The sequence below is a fragment of the Orcinus orca genome, chromosome 13 (genome assembly GCF_937001465.1).
Source record: "Orcinus orca chromosome 13, mOrcOrc1.1, whole genome shotgun sequence".
NCBI classification, from domain to species: Eukaryota; Metazoa; Chordata; class Mammalia; order Artiodactyla; family Delphinidae; genus Orcinus; species Orcinus orca.
In genome coordinates, this window is record NC_064571.1 from 28,234,737 (window position 1) to 28,259,400 (window position 24,664).

Consider the following 24,664-nt stretch of genomic DNA (forward strand, 5'->3'; position numbering starts at 1 on the left):
CCCTCAGAAGTAGCCTCAAATGCTAGCTCCCATCAATTACTGGATGCCCCATATTTTCCCAGCATCATTATAATCACTCCTAGCAGTTCAGCACCTGTAATGAGCCAGGCTGCTTATCCATTTACAACCTTCACTGCTTTATATATATTAGCTCAGTTTGCTACCTCTTGTCCCCCTCAAGCCAATATCAAATGTTTATTAATTAGGTAAAAATGGTATTAACCACTTACATCAGGAAGGGCAAAAGGGTATCATCTTGAGTGCCCATTTTGAATGAGTGGTAATGGTTGGCAGAAGCACTGAATTAAGAAAAAAATTTAAGCTCTGTCCAGCCTTAGGGGGGAAGAATGCCGTGATTGATTAGCAATGTCTGCCTTGGTTAAAAGAAAAAAGAATAGAAATAGGTTGAGTGACTTGCAGGACGGAAAGGATGGGGATTCTCGGGCTCAATTTCCTTGCTGTTTATAAGCTTCTTAGAGACACAGGTAATGTTTCAACTTTCCATCATGTTGCCACGGTGTTCATTTCCAAATCATTTATTTCTTCACTCCTCCATTTATTCCTGCTGAGTTCTCCTGGACTCAGAAACTTCACACACTCTATTCCCTTATGTTGAGCCTCACATACTTCCAAGTGGCTTCCAAGTGGCCTCCAAGGGTGGCCTTGTCCTGTTTATCCCGAGAAATTCCCCCAGGTTAATATGTGTCGCAACGTCTTTCTATTTTATACTATAGAACTTGTATGAATTTGTAATCATTTGTTAGAATGTTTTCTTGTTAATTTACTGTTTCCCTCACTGAACTCTAAATTCCATGAGCCCAAGAACCGCATCTCTCTTTTTGACAAGCCACCTTATTTACACCCGGCACACACATCTGGGAAAGAGTAGACATTTAATAAATATTTGTTGAAACAGCAAATCCACTAAACTTTGGAGATTCAAACTTAATAACACATGGATCCTGGCTTCACAGAACTCATATTGTAGTGAAGCAGAAAGTTGATGAAGTAAATGATTATGATGCAATGTGATAAAAGAAACATAGACGTAAGGAAATATCACTGCTGCCTGGATCAGGGGGCAGGTGTTGGGGACGCATTCCAAAAGTGATGTCAAGATTGAAGAGTAAGGAGTAAAAATGGACCTTTTAAGAAAAATCAAGCGCTGCAACTTGTGCGATTTGAATTTGATGTGTTCCACCATTAAAGTTTTTTTAATCAAGCAGGGTATATTAACATGCATCTGTAGTATTGCCCTAAAAGCATTTTAAAAGAAATATGGATGTCTTACCTACAGAGGCACACAATTAGGCTTTTCCCTCAAGGTATTCTTAGTGTTAACCCTTTATATTGCTTTTTACTTGATGTACCCACTAATTGTTCTGATCCAGTGGCCTTGATGAAATTTTTGGTCATTTGCAAAAGTGTCAGTGGGGATTATGTGAGCACGAGTCTTTCAGAATTTTAAGTAGAAAATGGCTCAAGCATCCCCTACAGTTAGGGTACATGTGGTTACAGTAGAATAATTTAGAGAAGTGAAATTGGGTCTGTCTCTTTAGGTTTAAATATATGACTTGGGGATAATAAAGGAAAATCATTACTAGCACAACAAGGGATATTTAAAATAAAAGATGGTTTTAGGTACACCACTAACTTTCTTACAGCGTCAATGATAAATTGTTAGGTATTATATTGATGGTAGCAGGCGGTAACATTGTCCCTTTGTAGTTGAAGCTTTTTTTAAAGCTTATTTTTATTTTTTTAACATCTTTATTGGAGTATAATTGCTTTACAATGGTGTGTGAGTTTCTGCTTTATAACAAAGTGAATCAGCTATACACATACATATATCCCCATATCTCCTCCCTCTTGCGTCTTCCTCCCTCCCACCCTCCTTATCCCACCCCTCTAAGTGGTCACAAAGCACCGAGCTGATCTCCCTGTGCTATGCGGCTGCTTCCCACTAGCTATCTGTTTTACATTTGGTAGTGCATATATGTCCATGCCACTCTCTCACTACGTCCCAGCTTACCCTTCCCCCTCCCCGTGTCCTCAAGTCCATTCTCTACATCTGCGTCTTTATTCCTGTCCTGCCCCTAGGTTCTTCAGAGCCTTTTTTTTTTTAGATTCCATATATATGTGTTAGCATACAGTATTTGTTTTTCTCTTTCTGACTTACTTCACTCTGTATGACAGACTCTAGGTCCATCCACCTCACTACAAATAACGCAATTTCATTTCTTTTTATGGCTGAGTAATATTCCATTGCATATATGTGCCACATCTTTATCCATTCATCCGTCGATGGACACTTAGGTTGCTAGTTGAAGCTTTTTTGTACAAATAAGCTGGAGGGGTTTTTTTTGGCTCGATTATATATTTATTCTTTTATAAGGCAGAGAGGAAGAAAGGGTGGGATAGACTAAGAAAGTATGGAGGAAAACATTTCCTTAAATCACATTTAAAATAAGGTAGAGTGTAGTAAAATACAGGAAGGTAGACTGAAAGGCAACAGTAAATTTTTTTTAAAGAACTTTAGTAATTATATTACATCACTTGACAGAGCTGTAGTGCTTTGTGTAGGCCTTTAAAACTTCCCCCAAACATGTTCATTCACCTTGATTCAGTCATGTGCAGAGAAGTTCCTTGTTGGGTTGGTAAAGCAGAATCATATTCAGGCTCTAGCTAGATCCAAACACTATTGCAGTTCTGTACAAACCTGTGTGGTATGTCAGATAGAAACAATAATATGTAAACCTGTTCCCCTTTGGTACATTGATCAATTCCTAAACTTATTTCACCTGTACCCACCACCCCTCCCCCCCACACACAAAGCACTAATACCCCTGTAAGATATATTAAATGTGTTGATTTGGATAACTAGAAGTTGATGGACAGAATTCCTCCAGCAAGAGGGAGTTTTAGGTGGAATGGAAGAGAAACTCATGGAAACGCTTGAATGGTCCTTTCCTTGATTCCACAAAATGAGTAAGACTGATCGAGTCCCTTTAATATGCAGCATCCATATTGCATTTGTTCTTACATTTTATGCTGTAATTAAATACAGAGTAAAAGTTATTGAGTGAATATTAAGTTTATTGGGTAGCTGAGTTGATAATTGTATTTTATTTTTGTGCATTGGAAATCTATGTACATTTATATTGTAGGAATATGGCAATGCTCCAAGAAAAATGAGAAATTCACTGGTAATTTCCCACCCAAAGAGAGCCATTGTTAACGTTTTAATATTATATACTCTTTGTGTCAGTTTGTTTTTTAGTCAAAAATGGCATGTTATTGCCTGAATTTGCATTTCACTGATTATGTGATAAAAACCTCCTTTTTAGGGCTTCCCTGGTGGCGCAGTGGTTGAGAGTCTGCCTGCCGATGCAGGGGACGTGGATTCGTGCCCCGGTCCGGGAAGGTCCCACATGCCGCGGAGTGGCTGGGCCCGTGAGCCATGGCCGCTGAAGACTGCGCGTCCGGAGCCTGTGCTCCGCAACGGGAGAGGCCACAACAGTGAGAGGCCCGTGTACCGCAAAAAAAAAAAAAAAAAAAAAAACTCCGTTTTAATTTAATTTTTCTTGAGGTAACATTGGTTACCGCCTCTCAGCTCGAAATTCACTCTTTTGTTACTTGCTCGGTGAAAAGTGCTGTGGGTCCTTTAAATAGTTTTTCCTTGGCCAGCTCGTGTGATGTTAGGCTTTCCTAATTGATGGCACCTGAGGAAGGTGTTGCTTCGTGATGCCCCGGTGCTTGCTGGGAAGGCTCTTGGTGGCGTCTTCAGCACCCACTCACTCCTGCAGCTCTGAGGGCGTCCTCAGCCCTGCTCCCGGGGCTCACAACTTCTCCGGTAGTTGGCTTCAGCAGTGCGTAGAGAGAGCAGTGGACGACAGCTTCCGTCAGCATCTTCTATCAAGCAGTTTTGGAGTAGCGCCTCAGGTGAGAAATCTCCCCGTGCATAGTTTTACTGGAACCCTAGAATGTGGATTTCCAGCAACTTACAGAGGGCATATTTCCAGAAAGTTCCACCAGGAGACACCACAGCAGCTTCTTTACCATCCAGTGAGCCACAGTCATGCTCTTTTCAACCGGGTCTGGACCTCAGTCCTGTGGGCAGGGAGGAGGAGGTCTTCTTTTCAACTGGAGGGTTAGCGGCTCTCCTTATTTCTGCTGTGTGTTTTGGCGTTCTCTTGTCGCTGGCCATTCCTTCCTTACTCTAATCGTCTTTCATAATTAATAGTTTTTTCATTACACTTTCCATGCTCAAATTACTGTTTGTTTTTCTTCTGGTTGGACCCAGAATAATAACTAAATAATCTAATATTAGTGTGTTATTGTTTTATTTTAAAACCCATTTTTCACATTTTTTTGTTTCTACATCATTATTTTAATGGTTTCATAGTAGTCCATGTAGTAGTAAATACTTCATGCCTATTGTTATACAGTTTATAATATATGTTTTCATTTTCACAATTGTAGACAGTGCTTTAGTGAACATCTTGGTACACATCCTTTGCTCCTATCTATAATGATTTTCATTAATTCTCAGTCATTTGGACATTTTAGTCAGAGGCAAGTGATGAACACACCACGTCAAGTGCTTTATATATTTCCAGGGGAATACTGAACATATTACTTAGCACCATAGCAAAACATCAGAAAAAAGTGAGGAAATCATGATTTTTATTGTCTTCTGCCAAACTCTCATAGCAAGAATCTGAAAAATCTCTGGTGAAACAGAACTGAAACTAGATTTGAGATTGAGCCATTAAATCCCAGTTATCACCAATCACTTCTGGCTGCTTCTGATTAAACACTTTCTCTGTGTTTACGATTGGGGAATCCACCTCATGAAAAGAATGGCAAATGGGAAAGAAGTAAATGATTCGGAATATCTTGGTCGTTCCTGGGAGAGCGCTCTGACAAAGCAAGCGGTTTACCTGAATGTCTTAAGCAAACTGAGCTTGGCTGATTTCCTGTGCTTACAGAAAAGAACCGCTGTAGCTTCAGCTGGAAACCCTAAGCCAGTGGCTCAGTGGTTGTTTTTTTGACGTGCCTGCATCACAGGTATAAACAATCTGCGATGTTGAGCTAAACATACCTAAACTGCTGAGGATCTTTCAGGTTAATTTAAACCAACAGGGAATGATCCTGACTGGCAACAATAGAAGATTCTCTCCCAGCGGGAAGTGCATGGGGGCATCCCTTGTAGATCAGACATGCTTCAGAGACTGCTTCTGGAAGCGGTCGTCTTAATTGAATGTTTGTGTGAATGTTTGTTGCTCACAGATGTTTCTCACCAATACTGTTCAGCCTTTTGGTGGTTTCTAAAAGAGGCTATGTTAATCTCAGAACAAGGAGATACAACATATATGACGTGTAATCACACTATAATGATAAAAATAGACATATGCCATCATTGTTGTCATGGGCAGTATCAAAAACACAACACAATCACTGTAACTTATTGGGCACCTGTTATGTAGACAACATGTCTCTTGTCCATGGATTAGTGTAGTTAATCCTCACAAAGCTCTTAAGAAGTAAGTACCAATAATATCCCCATTTTACAGATGAAGACACTGAGGAAGAGAAAAGTTAAGAATTTGCCTATGATCAGTTATCCATCTGTTCAGCCAGTGCACAAATTACACTGCCCAACTCCAAGATCAGGTGAGTACAGTGGCCTGAGCACCCTGCTTTACTGCTTCCCACATATTTAGCCGCTAAAAGAAATCAAGTAGTGGACCTTAAAGAAAATCTTCCTCTACCTTCGTTCAACTCTTTTCGCTTTCATTGTGGTGGAGTCTGTGAGAGACTTAATGTATCATGTAGAATTATCAAGTTAAATGACTGCATTTTTCCCCTTAATTGACCATTTTGAATTGAATTACTTGGATTTATTAGATTTTTTGTAATGCAGTGTGGTCTACAGTAGCTATTACCAGCCTCTTTCCCACCATCACTACACCTGAAAAATAAAATTCACACATATGACATTCTATCATGTGCTTATCCAGAATTAATGCACTAAGCTGCATAAGTAAAAATCTGTGGTTTATGCACAGTTTCTTCCAGGCCAGCTGCTGTGTCTCCCAGTCACCCTAGGGTCTGCAGTTAAGGACCTACAAGTCTAGAGAAACTGAGAGAGACGTGTTGGTTTGGCCAGTAGATCTTGAGCACCTATAAAGTGCAAGGAGCTGGTTCACTGTGGTGGACTTGTCGGGGATTTAAAAATAATAAGACAGCCTAGGAGACAGGCTTTGACACCACTGACAAAAATACACTTCAATTACCAGGCAGTGAGAAAAGGAGGGACGTGGGTAGAGGAACATGTCAGCAGGGTGTGCTGCGTGTGGCCCATCTTCAAGTCTCAGTTGAATCCTACTGTTCAAATGTGGGCCACTTGTGGGAAATTCTGTACCATGAGGGTTTTGCTTAATGTTTAAGAAGTCTTACAAAAAGATGAATAGGGGCTTCCCTGGTGGCGCAGTCGTTGGGAGTCCGCCTGCCGATGCAGGGGACACGGGTTCATGCCCCGGTCCGGGAAGATCCCACATGCCGCGGAGCGGCTGGGCCCGTGAGCCATGGCCGCTGAGCCTGCGCGTCCGGAGCCTGTGCTCCGCAACGGGAGAGGCCGCAACAGTGAGAGGCCCGCGTACCGCAGAAAAAAAAAAAAAAAAAAGATGAATAGGAGACATAGCAGGTGGCAAATCAGAAAGTTGTGTCTTGTAAACAGGGGGAGATCAATCCAACTTCCAAATCCCAAAATATATCAATATCCCATAATAGAGAATCACTATCAGGGAACTTGCTGTTTGTTTATTAGTGGCAGCATGGCATAAAATCAGGATAATTCAGCGCTTAAAATCCCTACTTTGTTTGAATTTATAACTAGTATAAATACTTCTAAGATTATATACATTTAAATTTTTTCTGCAACAAGTTAGACAGGATCACAAATTCACATGATGCTCAAAAGAACACTCAGAAATATTTAATGAAAACCTTCATTCTAGTGATGAGGAAACTCTAGCTCAAATAAGAAGCAAAAAACCATACTCAAGCAAACAAATCTGTAAAAGAGTTGTAATCAGAAATATCCAGTTGTCCTACCTCCTAATTTTGTGATCCATCTGCTTCACCATCAGTCAAAAAATCTGATTCTTCGAAGAAAGAACTTTGGCTTGGCTTTAGAGAGTAAGATTTAAAAAAAAGAAAAAACAAACACTTAGGCAAAGGAACAAACAGCCAAAATTAAGTAAATCTGGGATTTTTTTTAAACCAGCGTTGTCTGCATTGTTATTTTGGGCTCAGAGCGATGGCTTGATGCCAAATTTAAATGGAAAGCATTATCTACTCCATATTTATAAATCTTTAGATTCTGCATGTGTCATGAAAAATGTAAGTAAATTTTATAATAGTAAGGTGTGTGGGATTAATTTGTATTCTATGTTGAAAAGCTCCACGGTAGGCAATTAATTCATGAAACACCAGCAATTGCTGCCTTAAGGGCTATATTGCTAGATAAAATTACAGACCTCAAATCTTATTATTACACTGGTATCCATTTTTTGTGTGGTCTAGGGAATATATCATCTTAAATTGAATATTTACCTAATCAGTAGGCTAAGGGTATCTTCTGGGTTCTGTCCCCTTCGACTCTAGAACGCATTGTCTAGTTGTGAATATTAATATGCTGCTTATATAGGTAGGTACTACTGCTTACTGTTTTCACTTCATGGCACACTTATTAAATGATACTTGTATGCTATACTAGAATAAACTAGAGGGGATCTAAATGGAGCTTGGTAAAAATTGTATAGCCTTTATATTAAACAATGATAAAGTAAAACAACTAATATAAATAAAAATTTAAAATAACAAGCCATAATAAAGTATAAAGTATTGGGAAAGATATCAAATACTTAATTTACATAATTTTCAAGTAATGCTTTTCAGGATTTTTACTGAGAAACTTGTAGTTGCTTCCACAAACATAAGTGTTTTTTGGTTTTTTTGTTTGTTTTGTTTTGTTTACCAGGTCTTATTCTTGAAGTTGTGACTGTAATTCTAATCAATGTTTTAATAACATCTCTCTATTTTTGATCGTCACATTAGACAAAATTTTAATCATTTTTACGATCACAAATTTTAAGCCAGTGTCTTTCAAAGAATCTAGTTTCTTCTTTCTTTGGCACACAAAAACTCATTGCAGTATCATCTGATGATGTGTATGAGACTGATTTCGTTCCAAGTTGGTGGTTGCTTTTGTTAGGTATGTCCCAATAATGATGGTAGAAGGCACAGACTGTGGTAGAGCCTTCACATTCACTAGGCGGTCATATCATCTTTACATGAAGATAGAGGTGGGCGGGTAACCACCTAAACCCACGCTGACAAGGTCTCCTGGGACTCCCGCCCCTGACCGGCTGTATCTTTGCTCTGGATCATTAGTTCTTGTAGCAGTCCTGGCGATCTCTTGTTCACCATGAGCATTGGCATACTCGCCGCTGGCTGTTGCACAAGTTGATGCCCGCTGGTTGAATGGCGAGAGAACTTTGATGGACCCATGGGTGTGGCATTTCTCACTGTGTCTGCCATCCGAGACCACTTTTGACCTTTTGTCTGACTCTCTCTCTCGGGTAACCTTCCTGGGAGACCCTACAGAGGCTATTTGTGGCTGAATGTGAATAGTTGCAGGGTTCTGGGTAACCCAGGCTGTACCAGGCAGCCCCAAGGGTTGAGGGGATCATTATCTCATGTCCCACTTACAAACATTAGATTCAGAACTGTATACCTAAGCAGACTGCTTGGTACCCTCTGATTCAGGTATGTGACTTAAAACAGCCTTGAAGAACTTTGAAAGTAATATAAAAAATGGCAAACTACTCTATTTTACCCTTTCTTTACCTAGACTAAACCTGCAGCCTCACAGGAGCTGAGAACATATTTATTCTTTATCTTTTACTTAAGACGCTCAGCAGGAAGGTAACACACTTTGAATGAAAAAGGACAATTCAAGTTAGGTTGGTGCTTTGCCTAAGCCAGAAAGGTTTAGGGAGAGAAATTGAGGATGAAGAACACAAGAGACAAGCTTTTTCCTTTTCTTTTTTTTAACCTCTCATGGTTTGACTTAATTCTATTATTTGAATGATTTTGAATTGATTTGGACACACCCACATTTAAATATAAGTTCAAAAATGCATTCTAAAGTCAAATGGAAAGTAATTTGTGTGGTCTTGTTATGAAAATAATTGTTTTATTCTCTGTATACTCCAGTCTCTTCACTCATTTATTCATACTTGTATTCATGTATTTACACATCATTCATATATTCACAAAATATTTGTTACTGTGGATACTATACCTGGTATTGATCTAGGTGCTGAGCTGGAAAGGTGAAAAAGTCATTATCATTACCTTGGAGGGTCTCCCAGTCTTGAGGGGAGTCATAGAGGTTAACACATAATTATTGTACAGTTGGACAAGTATCATTATAGTCTTATGAACAGAATATCAGGAGAAAAATATTCTATTTAGTCTTATTATGTATTTGAGTATTCACCTGCCCAAGATGGAAATCTATCTAATAGAGTTTGTGCTTTTAAGGACATAATCCAACATGATATTTTTTATTTGCTGAGATCTTTTCTCCATGAAGTGAATTAGGAGCCCAGGCTTCTTCTATGTCCTGACTCTATTTCCTAGGGCCTCAAAGCCTTTGGAATGTAGTTGGAAGACAGAGGAGAAAAGAGTGTAGAGGCTCTGCTCTTAATCACTCCATCCCAGAAGTGACATTCATTACCTTTGCTCACATTCCATTGACAGGGTATACATGCAGGAGGTGCTGCGTCCTGCAGCCCTGGCAAGTTAACATCTAGCAATAGTTTTACACAGACGAAGGCTAGGAGCTCTTTGCTGAATTGCTCACATTCTCTGGACAAAAGTAAGGAAGTCTGTGGCTGTTTATCCCCTTCTCAAATATATGCTTCATTTTTTTCCATCCCTCTAACTCTAATCATGGGCAGCAATATTTCTTCAATATTTTATCCACTCACACTGTCCAGGGAGGTTTCTTCGGCACAACAAGCAAGGCACACTGGGTTTATTTTTATAGCACATTTCCCACAGTCGTATCAGATAAAATGCATTACATCTCACCGGGTGACTGCTGAATAATCTCACAACTGTGGCTTCCATGTGATAGGCAGAGGTGATTAGCTTCCAAGGTGTTTGTGGGCCAGAATTGCTCTGCTTCCCTTAACTAGGTAGGTTAGTAGCTGTTCGAGTTCTTTGAGCTTTGTGTACTGTTCCCTTGATTGACAGGAAGAAATCATAGACTTAATAGTCTGGTTGTGAGGATTAAATGAGATATTTTATATAAATCGCTAAGCATGGCTTTAGGCACATATAGAAAGCAATCCATAATTGAGGCTCTTGTCATTGCTAATTAAGGATAGGATATTAAGCGAAAGTGGAAGTGTCCTTTTTGTGGAGGAGGATGATATACTGAAACATTTAAACGTATTATTTGCTGTAACTAATTTCTAATGAGATTTCAATGTGTGCTTGCTGTCTGATTCCCCAAGAGAATGGATTTTCTCCCTCACTTTATCACATAGATATTGCCTGAATAAGGTCCTAATACCTGTAACTGAATTCACTTTTAGGATTGCACTATCCTTTAAGAGGCAGCAAAATATATTAATAAAGAGTGTTAGTTCTAAACTCAAATTTCAAGTTCTAGCTGGGTTACTTATCAGCTGTGTGGCCTTGATCAACCTGTTTCTGAATCTGTGAATGTTAGCCAGTGATATTCCTTTCTAGGGACATTATGCTGGGAATGAGATGATTTATATAAAACACTTAGCAGAGAAGATGGCATAGAGCAAGTACCTAATACATGTTACTTTAATCATGATGATTACACAGAATATTGGGATTGGGGTCAGATGACCTGAGTTTATATCTGTGTTTTGTAGCTTTTAATCTTACTGAGCCTCTGTCTCCTCATCCATAAAATTGGGCTAATCATATTCTCTTCACACAGTTGTTATGGTGATTTTAACGTATGTGAAAGTTCATAGAATCTTGCCTAGAACCTGTAAAATATTAAATACGTGTTAAAATTATTTTCTTTTATTTGCGGTATCTGTGGCCCTAGGCAAGTTGATCTGCCTCTCATATTGGTTATGCCTCCTACTTGGCCTGTTATAGTTAACATCAAAAAAAAAAACAGGGTTTCCCTGGTGGCGCAGTGGCTGAGAGTCTGCCTGCCGATGCAGGGGACACGGGTTCGTGCCCCGGTCCGGGAAGATCCCACATGCCGTGGAGCGGCTGGGCCCGTGAGCCATGGCTGCTGAGCCTGTGCGTCTGGAGCCTGTGCTCCGCAATGGGAGAGGCCACGACAGTGAGAGGCCCGCGTACGGCAAAAACCAAGAAAACAAACCCTCAAGCAACTCTAAAAATAGTACTATATCTAACATTATTATTTAAGAAGAGGATGGCATTCTGTTCCTGAAGGATTTGGCCATTGGAATTGTGGAGGAAGACCATCTTGGGATTTGTGTGGTGACATTTCTTAAATTCATGGTATAGCATGGGTTGCTTTCATCACACAGTAGGGAAATACTAATATCTATAATTTTATAATCACTAACCCAGATTAACTTTCAAGCCATTAGTAAAGACGAATTCCATTTTGATATTTAGTACCCTGCTAGAGTATCTCTCACTACAGAAGTTTAAAATAAGCATAAAAATAAATCCAGAAATAGATAAAACTAGCCTGTGCTGTGGAACACCATATTCCCAGGCAGTCCAATCTGAGGTCCACAGTCAAAAAAGATTTTAATCTATGAACTATGTCTACAGTGGGTGTTGATGGGAGACAATGAGAAATTGACACCTTTTTACCCTCCCTCTGTCCTGAGGTGGTTTCTATTTCAGGTTCGATCATTACACCATTATAGAGAAGCCCTGCTATGCTAATATTTTCCTTAGACTTTGAACAAACTCAGACACCATAAGATTTTTTTTTTTAAACAAGGAGGGAAACCTGAGAGCTTTCTGTGGTATCTCTCTTGTACTCCTCCTGTTCTCCTATGTGGATGCCCTTCTCTATCTTATATCACTTCCCCAGTTCAAGAATCCTTCAAGAGTAGCCTCAAAGCCCATCTCTTCTTTGCAAAGTTACTTGTTCCATATTGCTTACATAGATCTCTCTGCTTCCAACCCCCTTGAAACACTGTTCTTATCTTTCAGTTGAGTGTTGAATCACAGAATTTCTATCATATTATTTAAGTATTATTTAAGTAGCACAGGGAGAGGCTAATCCTTGAAATCAGGAAATAATTATATCTTAAATTAGAATTTACAGCTCCGTGGCGGTGAACACAGTGGCTAAATAAATGAAAATTTAATTAAAATGGTATGCAATGAGGGCCTTACAAAAATGCCGTTAAGAATAACATCGTTTGCATAAAACTGAATATCTAAAAACAGCTAGATAAGTATTTAACTTTCCATTTGTATGTATAGATAAAGCACAAGGATTTGCCCATTAGGATTTTATTTTCCATGGTAGGTCATTTCAGATGCTTTACGTGACCCTACAGGCATCTTTTTCAGATTACCTTTGGACCCTGGTTTTTCATCTTGGGACTGCCGCCATGTACAATCCTAAAATGTTCCATAAAGGCTCAATCTTGCTTTTATGTCATGAGCCATTTCCATTTAGTTAAAATTAAACTCTCAGCTACAGGAATATCTCCCAGGACTCAAAGCTTTGCCTTCTCAGTTAAAGCGTCTAACCTGCTAGCTTCCTGAGGGCAGTGAGCTCAGAGTGAAGCTGAATGACAGTGAAACCCCAAGTGACGTGACATCGCTTCATTCCAGAATGGGTGTTCCCCGACGGCTGCATCTAACATATGCACAAAATCTCCCTCTCGATTTGCACTTCCAACACCATTCCTAAAATGTAAGCATTGTTCTTTGGTGTCCCATAGGTAGCATAAATTAAATGGGATAGTTTTTGTATTGTGTTCCACCTCCACGTAGATTTTTCTTTACTGGTTTCTACATGTGTCTCAAGTTAAAGCATTGTTTCCTAACTATCTCACTCCCTCTCCTGTTTACCCTCCTGTCCCTCACTTGCATATGAGAGCACAGTAAGCAGACACCTTTCCTAGTATCCACCATTGATCCATCCCCTATTGCCCTGTCCTCGTAGGACCTGTTTTGATAGGAAAAGGTGTTCATTCTCAGATATTTACCAGCATGAGTGAGACTACCAATGCTTCATCCTTTCATTCACTGTGTTAGGTTTGTAAGAGACACATGGAACAAAAGGGGCTTAATCTCTTTTGGCGCCCAGCTGGAAATCCACAGGGAGAGAAGGAGCAAACAGGTATGCTGCTAATTATCAAACAGGTTGTTATGATGGGACATAGAACAGGGAATGAGAGCTCACCTGGTTAGAAGCAGGTGATCAGGGGGTTGACTTTTTAATAACTTTATTGAGGTACAATTTACACACAATACATTGTTCATATTTAAAGTATACTAAATACTGTGAGTTTTAATATATGCGTAGACCCACAAACCCATCATCCCAATCAAAATACCAAATATGTTATAATTCCCAGTGTTTTCTTGTGCAGCTTTGCAATTCTTTCTTCTCTCTATGCTTTACTCACTATATATTAGTTTACATTTTCTAGAATTTTATAAAAATGGCATTATGCTTTTTTTTTTTTCTTGGTCTGGGTTATTTTACTCAGCATAATGATTTTGAGATACATTCATGTCATTGAATATATCAATAGCTTACTCCATTTATTCACTTACTTATTTATGGCTGAATAGTATTCCACTGCAAGAATATACCACAATTTAACTTTGCACTCCCTGATGGGCATTTGGGTTGTTTCCAGTCTTGTCTTTTATAACTAAATCTGTTAGGAATATTTGTCTACAAGTCTTTGTGTGGATGATATACTTTCATTTCCTCTTGGTAAAAATTTAGAAGTGGCCTTGCTGGGACATACTATCAGGACTTTTGACTGATGGAACAGCATAAGAGGTTGGAATACACACAGTAATGAATCTTTGAAGGAGGAGAGTTGGGGTACCTTTTGGCCCCTTCCCAGGGGATAAGTATATACTTCAAAGGTACCTCAAATTTGCCAAGTTTTGAGTCTCAGTTCTCGACCTTCTTTTTCAAGTGTGGTCCCTTGTCAGTATTCCTTTGTTCAGTAAATTGTACCACCATCTGTGAAGTTGGGCAACACAAAGTCAGCCTTGACACCTACCTCTCTTTCACTCCCTTTATTCTATTGGTCTTCAAGTCCTACCGTTTTTCCCTCGTGAAAATCCCTACCATTTGTACTGCCCACGCTCTAGTGTGGGTCACTGCAGTCTCCCCGCCGGACCACTGGGCAGCATGCTCACCGTCCCCCATCCCTTGACTTGTACTCTCCATCCATTATCTGTGGTTAACATAAAATGACCTTTGAAACATGATATACTCAGCATAAGCCTGAGTATATCACTTCACAGATTAAACCTTTAAACAGCCCTTCATAATCCTTGGAAAAAAGCCCAAAATCTTTACCATGGTTTACACAGTCTACATATCCGTGTCCCTGCTTAATGTACGTACTCAGCGTTACAACTCAGTATTATCCTCCGGTTCCATTTTATGTTTCGCCTACAGTGAGCTTTATTCAGGTCATCAACTTTTCCAAGTTCTTTATTACCTCTGGACCTTTACACTTCCAATGTCCCTGCCTTTCTCTTCATTTATTTGTCTGACTCTTACTTAACCAAGTTAAATATCATTTCCCCTAGAAAACTCAGGTCTAGGTAAAATAACTTAAGCCTGATCCTCCGTACCAATCTTAAGATATTACAATGGCGAAGATTCTGGTCAGCCTCCCTAATTAAAAGTAGGGCCTAGCTCATCACTTTTGCATTCCTAATACCTAGTACAGCAGCACATCTTGAACATATTAAGTGCTCTAATGCATTTGATCATGAAATAAAAGGCTATGACAGTGATCTAGACTTTATATAACAGATGCCTGACAAATATTTGAAAAGTTGAGATGAATTCAAGAAATGTTTCTCAATAACCAACGTGGATGTCACCAATTTCATACACTAATATCCATGACTTTGCTTATGACAGAGGCCCTCTGGCTCTCATTCAAAATTAATTTTATACCTAGTCTACACAGTCCTAGTAAATTCAGGTATCAAGTTTGTTATACCAGAATATATTAGAAACAGAAAATCCAGTGGTTGAAGAGAAAAATTAATGCAGTTGTGTATAGGCACACACACTGCAGCAAAGAGTGAAGATACTGAAAAACACGGAACTGTAATTCAAAACCTCAGTAGTCTAGAGTCATTTTGTCGAGGGTCATATGATCTGATGCCATCATTTGATTGGAGTGGAGGCAGATTTTGATGTTACTAATTAAGGTGCTGATCTGATGAGGCTACTGATAATCATAGGTACGCTTGATTGTGTTCTGTGTGACAGAAATGGAGCTAAGCTCTCTTTGCATTATCTCATTAAATTCTCATAATGACCCTATAAAATTGGTATTGACTTTATAGAAGAGAAAAGGAAAGTTGAGAGAAGTTAAATATCTTGGCCTTGGCTACCTAGCTTTCAGATATGACTCTAGCCTGCTTAGTCTAAGTAGTCAAGAAAGGATTAAATTATGTTCTTTTACCGTATTTAAAGAAACAACAAATTGTAAAAGAAGTTCATTGAGAACAGATTTTTTTCTTTAAATTTTGGATTCTCCAGGGGGATGTTTGAGTTATCTAAAATAATAAGGTAGGAACATTTATTTCCCAGTCATGCCAAATAAATGAAGTTTTCCTGTAAATGCTTTCCCATGATTACATTACACTTCATGATTATCTGTAAAATTACGAAAAGACTCTAGCGAACAGTGCTTCCTGAAAAGTGGCAATAGCATGATGCTAATACTAGACAATGTATTACCCTATACGGGCTCATTAAGGGGCCTGGTTTTCATCTTTAATTGCAAAGAACATACATCCCTGGAATGAGTTTGTAGTCATTTTAATAAGAAGTACCAGAAGTGTGAATAGAATCTATCACCAGATCCACTTAGAACCCATTTATCTTTATGACTATATGTGTTATGGATCATCAGCCCATGATCATACAGACCCCCATCAACACTAATCTTCCTGATGGCAAGTGTAAAATGCAGTGTCTCTACTGGGAGATGAAATTTTTTTCCACACTTGTGAGTGATAGACTCCTATGTTCCTAAACATATTTTACCTCAACTAATTAATTCCAGCGCTGCATTAGGTAAACCTCTACTCCCCAGCTCTGTCTTTTAAGGAGTGCTCACCACCAAGTAATGACTCAGGGACAGCCCACCCCCAATCAATTCCTCCTCTCTCCCCAACTTCTTCACATTGTCTGATTCCCGACCTCCACTGTTTTTGATATATTTTACTCTCTTGGATTTAATAAATCACCCCCCCCCCAAATTCTGTTGTCCAAGTCGATATAGACTTCCCCTTCCCTAGCCAGGACCCCACCTCCATTTAGCGTTTTGAAAGCCCACCAGTATGGTGTATAACCAGTACTCCCCACCAGTGCAGTCAGCGTGTCTCCATATCTCTGTTTTCACCACTTACCTTCCCCCAGAAGACCAGCAGGATTAATCTCATCATGCTTTTATTCCCATTTTACTCTGTAACTACCAAAAGTCCAAGCATTCAAGATATTTAAATACTAATTTTTATCCCCATAACCTCTTACATCTCTTGATCTGATCTAATCTCCCGTCTCTTTCCAATCTCTCACTCCCCAAATAGTTTCTGTGTATCCTTTAGAATATATAGTCTGTCATTACCAAAATTCCCAATCTTCAGTTATTTTCCTTTAATGTTTCCTTTATCTTCTGACTTGAATAAAAAACTGATTTCCGGCCTTCCCTGGTGGCGCAGTGGTGGAGAGTCCGCCTGCCGATGCAGGGGACACGGGTTTGTGCCCTGGTCCGGGAAGATCCCACGTGCCGCGGAGCAGCTGGGCCCGTGAGCCATGGCCGCTGAGCCTGCGCATCCGGAGCCTGTGCTCCGCAAAGGGAGAGGCCACAACATTGAGAAGCCCGCGTACCGCAAAAAAAAAAAAAAAAAAAAAAAACTGACTTCCCCTGATGACACAGCTTTCCTTACTGTCTCCTCAGAGAAGGACAACTCTCTGTTGTAGAGCTTAGAGACTAGATTGTCATTCTCTTCCCCCCCACAGTGCTGCTTCTAAGACATTTCTCCTAATTAAGAAAAACAAAAACAAAACAACAACAAAAAAACCAAAGCCTCAGCTTGTATGAAGTATGTGCCAACAAACTGTACTATCCTGGCTGTCATAATCATCTATTAAATCTCATTCATTTCTCCTCATTTCCTGAATGTTTTTGCTTGCAGCCTCCTATTTTTCTGTCACTATTCTTGTCATTATTTTTGGAGATTTGAAAAGTCCCATAGCTCATCTGCCGGAATCCCAATTAGGGAAAAAATCTGCTTTATGGTGATAAATCCCTCTTGATCATAATGACTTTTTAAAAATATGTTGCTGGAATCTATTTGCTAATATGAGGTAGAATTTAAGATCTTAAAAGAAATGTGCTTCTAGTTACTTTTGGGTAAATTTTCCATATCTGATTTTTGTATTAGGACTCTTCTAATTTTTCAATACATTGGAAAATAACTGATGTCTTTCTAAGGTGTATATCTTTGATTATATTTTCTATTTTCATAAAGCTACTTGTATTCTCTACTCAAAACAGGAGTAAATAATGGCTGCACATAACTAATCAATAATCAGCCATTTTGTCCAGATTTTCAAATGTGTTGGTACAAAGCTACCATGGTATTCTTTTGTAATTAAAAAAAAAACTCTCTGTTTTATAGCTAGTCCCATCACTATCATATTTGCCAAATATTGCTTATTTTATTGGTCTTTCTAAAGAACAAGCTTTTGGTTTTATTTGTCAAGTTTACTGCTTTTCTTCTCTATTTTTGACTTTTCTCTTGATTAATTTTGTCCTTCCACTCTTTGGGATTTACCTTGTTCTTTTTCTATGTCTACTGTTCATTTCCTGTAGCTTCAAGAGCCATTTTCAACAACTCAACGAGCTCTGCTGGCTGTGTCATGGCCACTTCATCATATGCCATTAAAACTTAATCTCATACACTGGGTGAAGGCTCAGCAGTCTTATTTTGCTTTCAAAATTGTTCTATGGCCTTGGATCCTTCTTCTTCTCCTAAATTAGCACTATCATCAGGGAAGATTCTAGTGGGCCTAGGATTCTAGGCTTGCCTTTCCTGCAGTTTCATAATAAAAGAAAAAACATTTCCACCCTGTTTTTGATGTTGATCGAAAATTTAGCAACACTTCTTTGCACTATATTCAAATCCCAAAATATAAGCAAGCCTTCATGCACACAGGCTCACTGAAATGTCATAATTTTAAACTATGTATGACCTTGAACAATGACCTTTCCAAATACTCCACACTCTGCCTAGGTGTTCAGACTTTTTCATTCCTACAACATCTTTTACACATGGTCGATTTGTGTCATAAGTTCTTCCTCACTCCCACTTCTGAGTATATATCCAAAGGAAACATCATCATTATTAGAAGAGATATCTGTACTCCCATGTTCATTGTAGCATTATTCACAAGAGCCAAGGTATGGAAACAACCTAAGTGTCCATAGTAGATTAATGGATAAAGGAAATATGGTACATATATACACAGTGGAATATTATTCAACCTTAAAAAAGAAGAAAATCCTATCATTTAAGTCAACATGGATAAAACTGGAGGACACTATGCTAAGTGAAATAAGACAAAGACAAATAGTGCATGATGTCACTTATATGTGGACTCTAAAAAAATAATGAAATAAATCAACTCTTCCCTCCCTGGACATTTTCCTCAGCAGAATCTAGCAGCCTCTACTATGAGTCTTACCTTTTTTTTTTTTATTGTTTGTACCAGATCACAACCCCAGGGAACCTATGTATTTACCGATGTATATCTAGATTATACTTTACCATTGTTCTTTTTCTTTGCAATTCATTCCATCCACTTCTGGCATCAGAACCTCATTTTTCCTTTGGAGAAGTCCTTGTGATTCAGGTAGGCTGTGTGTCTCCTCCCTAGGCTGTGTGACTTGGGGCTGGCTAGACACAGTGTTTTATATATACTCTGTATGTCTTAAGTACTTATTTCTCTGTTTTCCGTCATTTTCCCTCCACATTTTAGTGTAGTTATTTTTTAATTGACATTTGTAATCCTTTCTTTTGTTTGACTAAAGTACTGTTCAACCAATCTTCTGAGTGCTTAATTTCAGCATTTTTAATTCTAGAAGTTTCTTTTGGTTGCATTTCACAGACAAGTTTTGCTTAAATTGTACATGTTGTCCTTTTTTAATACATTAATCATAATTTTAAATAATAGTTTCATTGAGATATAATTTACTTTCCATATTATTTAAAGTGTACAATTTAATGTGTTATGCATCTACCACCACAATCAATTTTAGAACTTTCATCCACCCCCCAAAAGAAAAAGAATCCATTATAGGTCACTCACTCCCCCATTTCTCCAAACCCTAGGCAGCCACTAATATACTTTGTCTCTACAGATTTGTCTAGACTGGACATTGCATACAAATGGAATCATACAATTACTTAGCATATTTTCAAGGTTCATCCATGTTGTAGCATGCATCAGTACTTGATTTCTTTTTATGGCTGAATAATATTCCATGGTCTAGATATTACTATGTTTCATCTATCCATTCACAGTAAATGGCCATTTGGGGTATTTCCACTTTGGGGCTCTTATGAATAATGCTGCTGTGGTTGGATTTACTGCAAGTTTTGTATGCAGGTCTAGATTTGTTTTTTAAATTAACAGACTATTTCGGAGCCGTTTCTGGTTTACAGAAAAATTAAGCAGAAAGGACAGAGTTCTCATACCTCCTTACCTCTCTACCCAGTTTCCCCTATTATTAATATCTTACATTAGTGTAATACATTTGTTATAGTTAATGAACCAATATTGACACATTATTACTAACTAATGTCCATGGTTTACTTTAGACTTCACTCTTTGTTTTGTACATTATATGATTTTTGACAAATATGCAATAGCCTGTATCCACCATTACAGAACCATACACAGGAGTTTCTCTGCCTTTAAAATTCCGGGCTTCACCCATCCTTTTCTCCCTCCCCACAACCTCTGGCAACCACTGATCTTTTGACTGTCTCCACACTTTTGCCTTTTCCTAAATTTCATATAGCTGCAATCATATAATATGCATGTAGCCTTTGCAGATTGGCTTTTTTTCACTTAGCAAGATGCATTTAAGCTTCTTCCATGTCTTCTCATGGCTACATAGCCTTTTCTCTTTATTGCTGAATGCTATTCCTTTGTACCGATATACCATAGTTCGTTTATCCATTCACCTATTGACAAACATCTTGGTTGATTTCAAGTTTTGGCAATTATGAAAAAAACTGTTATAAACATCCATGTGCAGGTTTTTATGTGGATGTAACTTTTCAATTCCTATGGGTAAATACCAAATAGCATGATTACTAGATCACTGTATGGTAAAAGTATGTTTAGTTTTGTAAGAAACTGCCAAGTATCTTCCTAGCAACAAATGAGAATTCCAGTTGTTCTGCATCGTCAACAACTTTGGTATTTCAGTATTTGGATTTTAGACATTTGAATAGGTGTGTAGTGATATCTCATTATTGTTCTAATTTAAAATTCCCTGATGACATGGAATGTGTAGCATCTTTTCATACACTTATTTGCCATGTGTCTATTTTCTTTGTTTAATCATAGTTGTTTTGTTTTTTAACCAAGGCCTATTAACTCTTGTCCTCCTGTGTCTATTTATATTTTCTTTTTTCCTTCTTTCTGTTTTTTTTCTTTTTGAGCTTTTGATCATTTAGTCTTGTTCCTGGTATGTCCAATTATTTTTATATTAAAATTGGGCTTAACTTATTTTAGGAAACTATAAAGATACCTCCACATTCAGGATGTTTTTATCGTTCTCTTGAAAAGATTTCCTTTTGCCCATGGCAGACAGTTACTATAGGGACTGGAAACCTTAGTCCATTCTCAGTTTGAGCTCATTCAAAACTGTTTTTCACTCTGTGTGAAGGTTGCTCTATTTCTGTCTTGTCCTTCCTCTACGGGTGTTGCCCTTTGGGATTACCATGTGAACGTTTAGATTCTCCCTATTCCCAACTACCCTTGTATTTGTTAGGCTTTAAATGTAATGGTTCCCCCAGCCCTGTGAGACTAAGGATACGTGTAGCTTGTCATTCCATTAGTTGTTGCCTTTAGCTTGAGCTCTTGCCGTTTGGCTTCTGTGGTTAGAGTCTTTTGAACTCCTTGGCTTTTCAGCTCCTAGGTTGTATGAGTTGAATCAGCAAATGCCCCAAGGAGAAAAGCTGCACCAAATATCAAGCTTGCGTCTGTGTTTCCCTTCTCTCCAGAACTTGGCCCACATGTCTCGGTGTCTCTCTAACATTCGGATGCTGGCGAAGAGATGTCTTCTTACTTTATCCGGGTTTTCTAAAATTTCTTTAGACTTCACCTGATCTTATGTTATTATTGAAGTATCATCTCAATTATCCCTAGGAAGAAAATTTACAATTTTATGTTTCATTTTTTTATTTTCTATATTACCTCAGTTTCTGTAGAGACCTTTTACCTGTGTTACCAGTAAGATGGAGATAGGTGGAGGCTAAGAATATTGGGGGGGAAATCACTGATGAATGATATGTCTCGCTCTTTTTGTTTTTCCTCTCCTTATTTACTCTGGCAGCCTACATTTGCCCTTCTTGATTTGACCCAGTTGCCCAAGTACGCAACCCACTCTGGCAAAGACCTGACTTTACTCTCATAAATGTCTGCATGTTAGGATTAGCTAGATGGTGAACACCATGCCAGAGTTTTTTGTGTGACCAGTCAGAATGGCCATCATTAAAAAATCTACAAACAATAAATGCTGGAGAGGGTGTGGAGAAAAGGGAACCCTCTTGCACTGTTGGTGGGAATATACATTGATACAGCCACTATAGAGTACAGTATGGAGGTTCCCTAAAAAACTAAAAATAAAACTACCATACGACCCAGCAATCCCACTACTGGGCATATACCCTAAAAAAACCATAATTCGAAAAGAGACATGTACCACCATGTTCACTGCAGCACTATCTACAATCGCCAGGACATGGAAGCAACCTAAGTGTCCATCAACAGATGAATGATGAAGAAGATGTGGCACATATATACAATGGAATATTACTCAGCCATAAAAAGAAATGAAATTGAGTTATTTGCAGTGAGGTGGATGGGCCTAGAGTCTGTCATACAGAGTGAAGTAAATCAGAAAGAGAAAAATACCGTACGCTAACGCAGATATATGGAATCTAAAAAAAATTGTTCTGAAGAACCTAGGGGCAGGACAGGAATAAAGACGCAGATGTAGAGAATGGACTTGAGGACATGGGGAGGGGGAAGGGTAAGCTGGGATGAAGTGACAGAGTGGCTTGGACATATATACACTACCAAATGTACAATAGATACTAGTGGGAAGCAGCCACATAGCACAGGGAGATCAGCTCCGTGCTCTGTGACCACCTAGAGGGGTGGGGTAGGGAGGGTGGGAGGGAGGGAGATGCAAGAGGGAAGAGATATGGGGATATATGTATATGTATAGCTGATTCACTTTGTTATAAAGCAGAAACTAACACAGCATTGTAAAGCAATTACACTCCAATAAAGATGTAAAAAAACCAAAAAGTTAGATAGTAAAAACTTCAAAAGAATTGCCCACACTCCTCCAACAGATTCTCTAACAGTTAGCAGAACAGAATTCACACTGAATCTGGTTTATGAGTAAAAGACAAGTCAACTTTCAAGTGGTTCATAGATGACAACATTTCTTTTCCGTGTGCCTGCTTTGGAGCCATATTTCTGCTGACCACTCAAAACTTTCCTCTTGAGTATTCTGTGATATATTAGAACCAGGAATAAGGGATGTTAGTGCTGGAAGGGTCAGCCAGTGGTCTGGGATTTAATTCACATATCCTTTCTGCACCAGGCTCTTTAAGATCATTGAATTAGCCTAAGAATTTTGAAGCTGTAGAATTCAAGACAGTGCATTACAATATGCCAATATTACTATTCTCCTGCTCTGACATTCTCCACTGATGGACAGATGAAGGAGAAGGAAGGGCAGTCACCAGTAACTGAGAGTAAATGAAACTGGAATATTATAATTCAGTATCATTTGAGTGACTGAATTGGCTGGCAGAGTGTTCTGCAGTTAAGGGTGAGGAAAGATTAATTCTGCACCTGACACCACTACTGTATTTATACAAGTCTACTGGGACAGTTGTTTACCTTGAATTGTTTTCTTCATTCATTTCAGTCAGACAGTTGTGTTGACTGATTTTCCTTTTTGATGTATGAAATGACTGACTGAATTTACCATTTAATTTCCACTAATGCACTGTAAAAACAATACATTACTCAAATTGGATTGGAAGGTATGAAAATGTTTACCCCAGAACTAGAAAGGCCAGATAAATCATAAGAAACATTTGACTGTGAGTGTTAGAAAGCTACTGAGGTAGCCATGACCTAGAAAAGTAAAATAGAGAAAGAAACTCACTGAAGTGAGAACAATATTCTGCACATGCGTTTCTAGCCCAGTCATTTAGAAACTACTGATGAAGAACAAAAGTCTGAGAAACCAAATGTGGCTCCTAAGAGGTAGAAAAGCCAGTAGATCTTAGGACAATGTCATAGGACTAAGGAAACCGGAGTTGGAATTGAGAAATAACAAGGCAGCTAGAATTTTAAGGACCAAAATCACAGAGAGAGTAAAGATTCAGAGAACGGAGCTGGATTCAGCAACAGTGTTCCCTTGCAGTATTTTCCATGTATAATAGGTAGACAAGACAAGATGCTAAGAAGTCAAACAAAAGCTAACTGAAGTCAAAGAAAAGACTTAGTTGGCTCATAATGCTGAAGAGACAAAATTGGGGTTCAGAACCTATGAAAGATTTGTGGCCCAATGGAAAACTAATGATATGAATTAGGACATTGGAATTCTCTACATATGTGTGTGTGTGTGTGTGTGTGTGTGTGTGTGTCTATGTGTTAGGAAGGTTGATGCAACATCTACATTGAACCTTATAAAGAAGGAAAATGAGTATGAAGTTGGTCCAGTGACTGAGGTGATCTTCCCCTCTGCTCCCTACCTAAGAATAGGAAATTCTCTCCTCAAGAAAATACAGTTGACCCTGGAACAATGTAGGGGTTAGAGACGCTGACTCCCTGTGCAGTCAAAAATCCACATATAACTTTATGGTCGGCCCTTCTTATCTGTGGTTCTGAATCTGAGGATTCAACCAACCACAGATCATGTAGTACTGTATTACTTATTGGAAAAAAATCCATGTATAAGTGGATCTGTGCAGTTCAAACCCAGGTTGTTCAAAGGACAACTGTAATGTCATTCAGATTCTCTACAACTTGTCATATCCCAAGTCT

At 38.7% G+C, this 24,664-nt stretch overlaps 1 protein-coding gene across 16 annotated transcripts in view; it reads left to right on the plus strand.

The window, feature by feature from the left end:
* The window catches only part of LOC117199207 (uncharacterized), a 1,082,321-nt gene that overhangs the window by 944,263 nt on the left and 113,394 nt on the right, over positions 1 to 24,664 (plus strand). For 8 of the 16 annotated variants that reach the window (XR_007470924.1, XR_007470928.1, XR_007470926.1 and 5 more), the window contains exons 5-6: positions 3,590 to 3,942; positions 5,577 to 5,676. The exons of 5 other annotated variants lie outside the window; for them this stretch is intronic. The gene's annotated coding sequence lies outside the window, so the exon portion shown is untranslated. Of the gene's footprint in view, positions 1 to 3,589; positions 3,943 to 5,576; positions 5,677 to 8,920; positions 10,215 to 24,664 lie in introns of those variants that run through there. 3 more of the 16 variants (XR_007470930.1, XR_007470936.1, XR_007470935.1) reach the window with 3 other exon arrangements.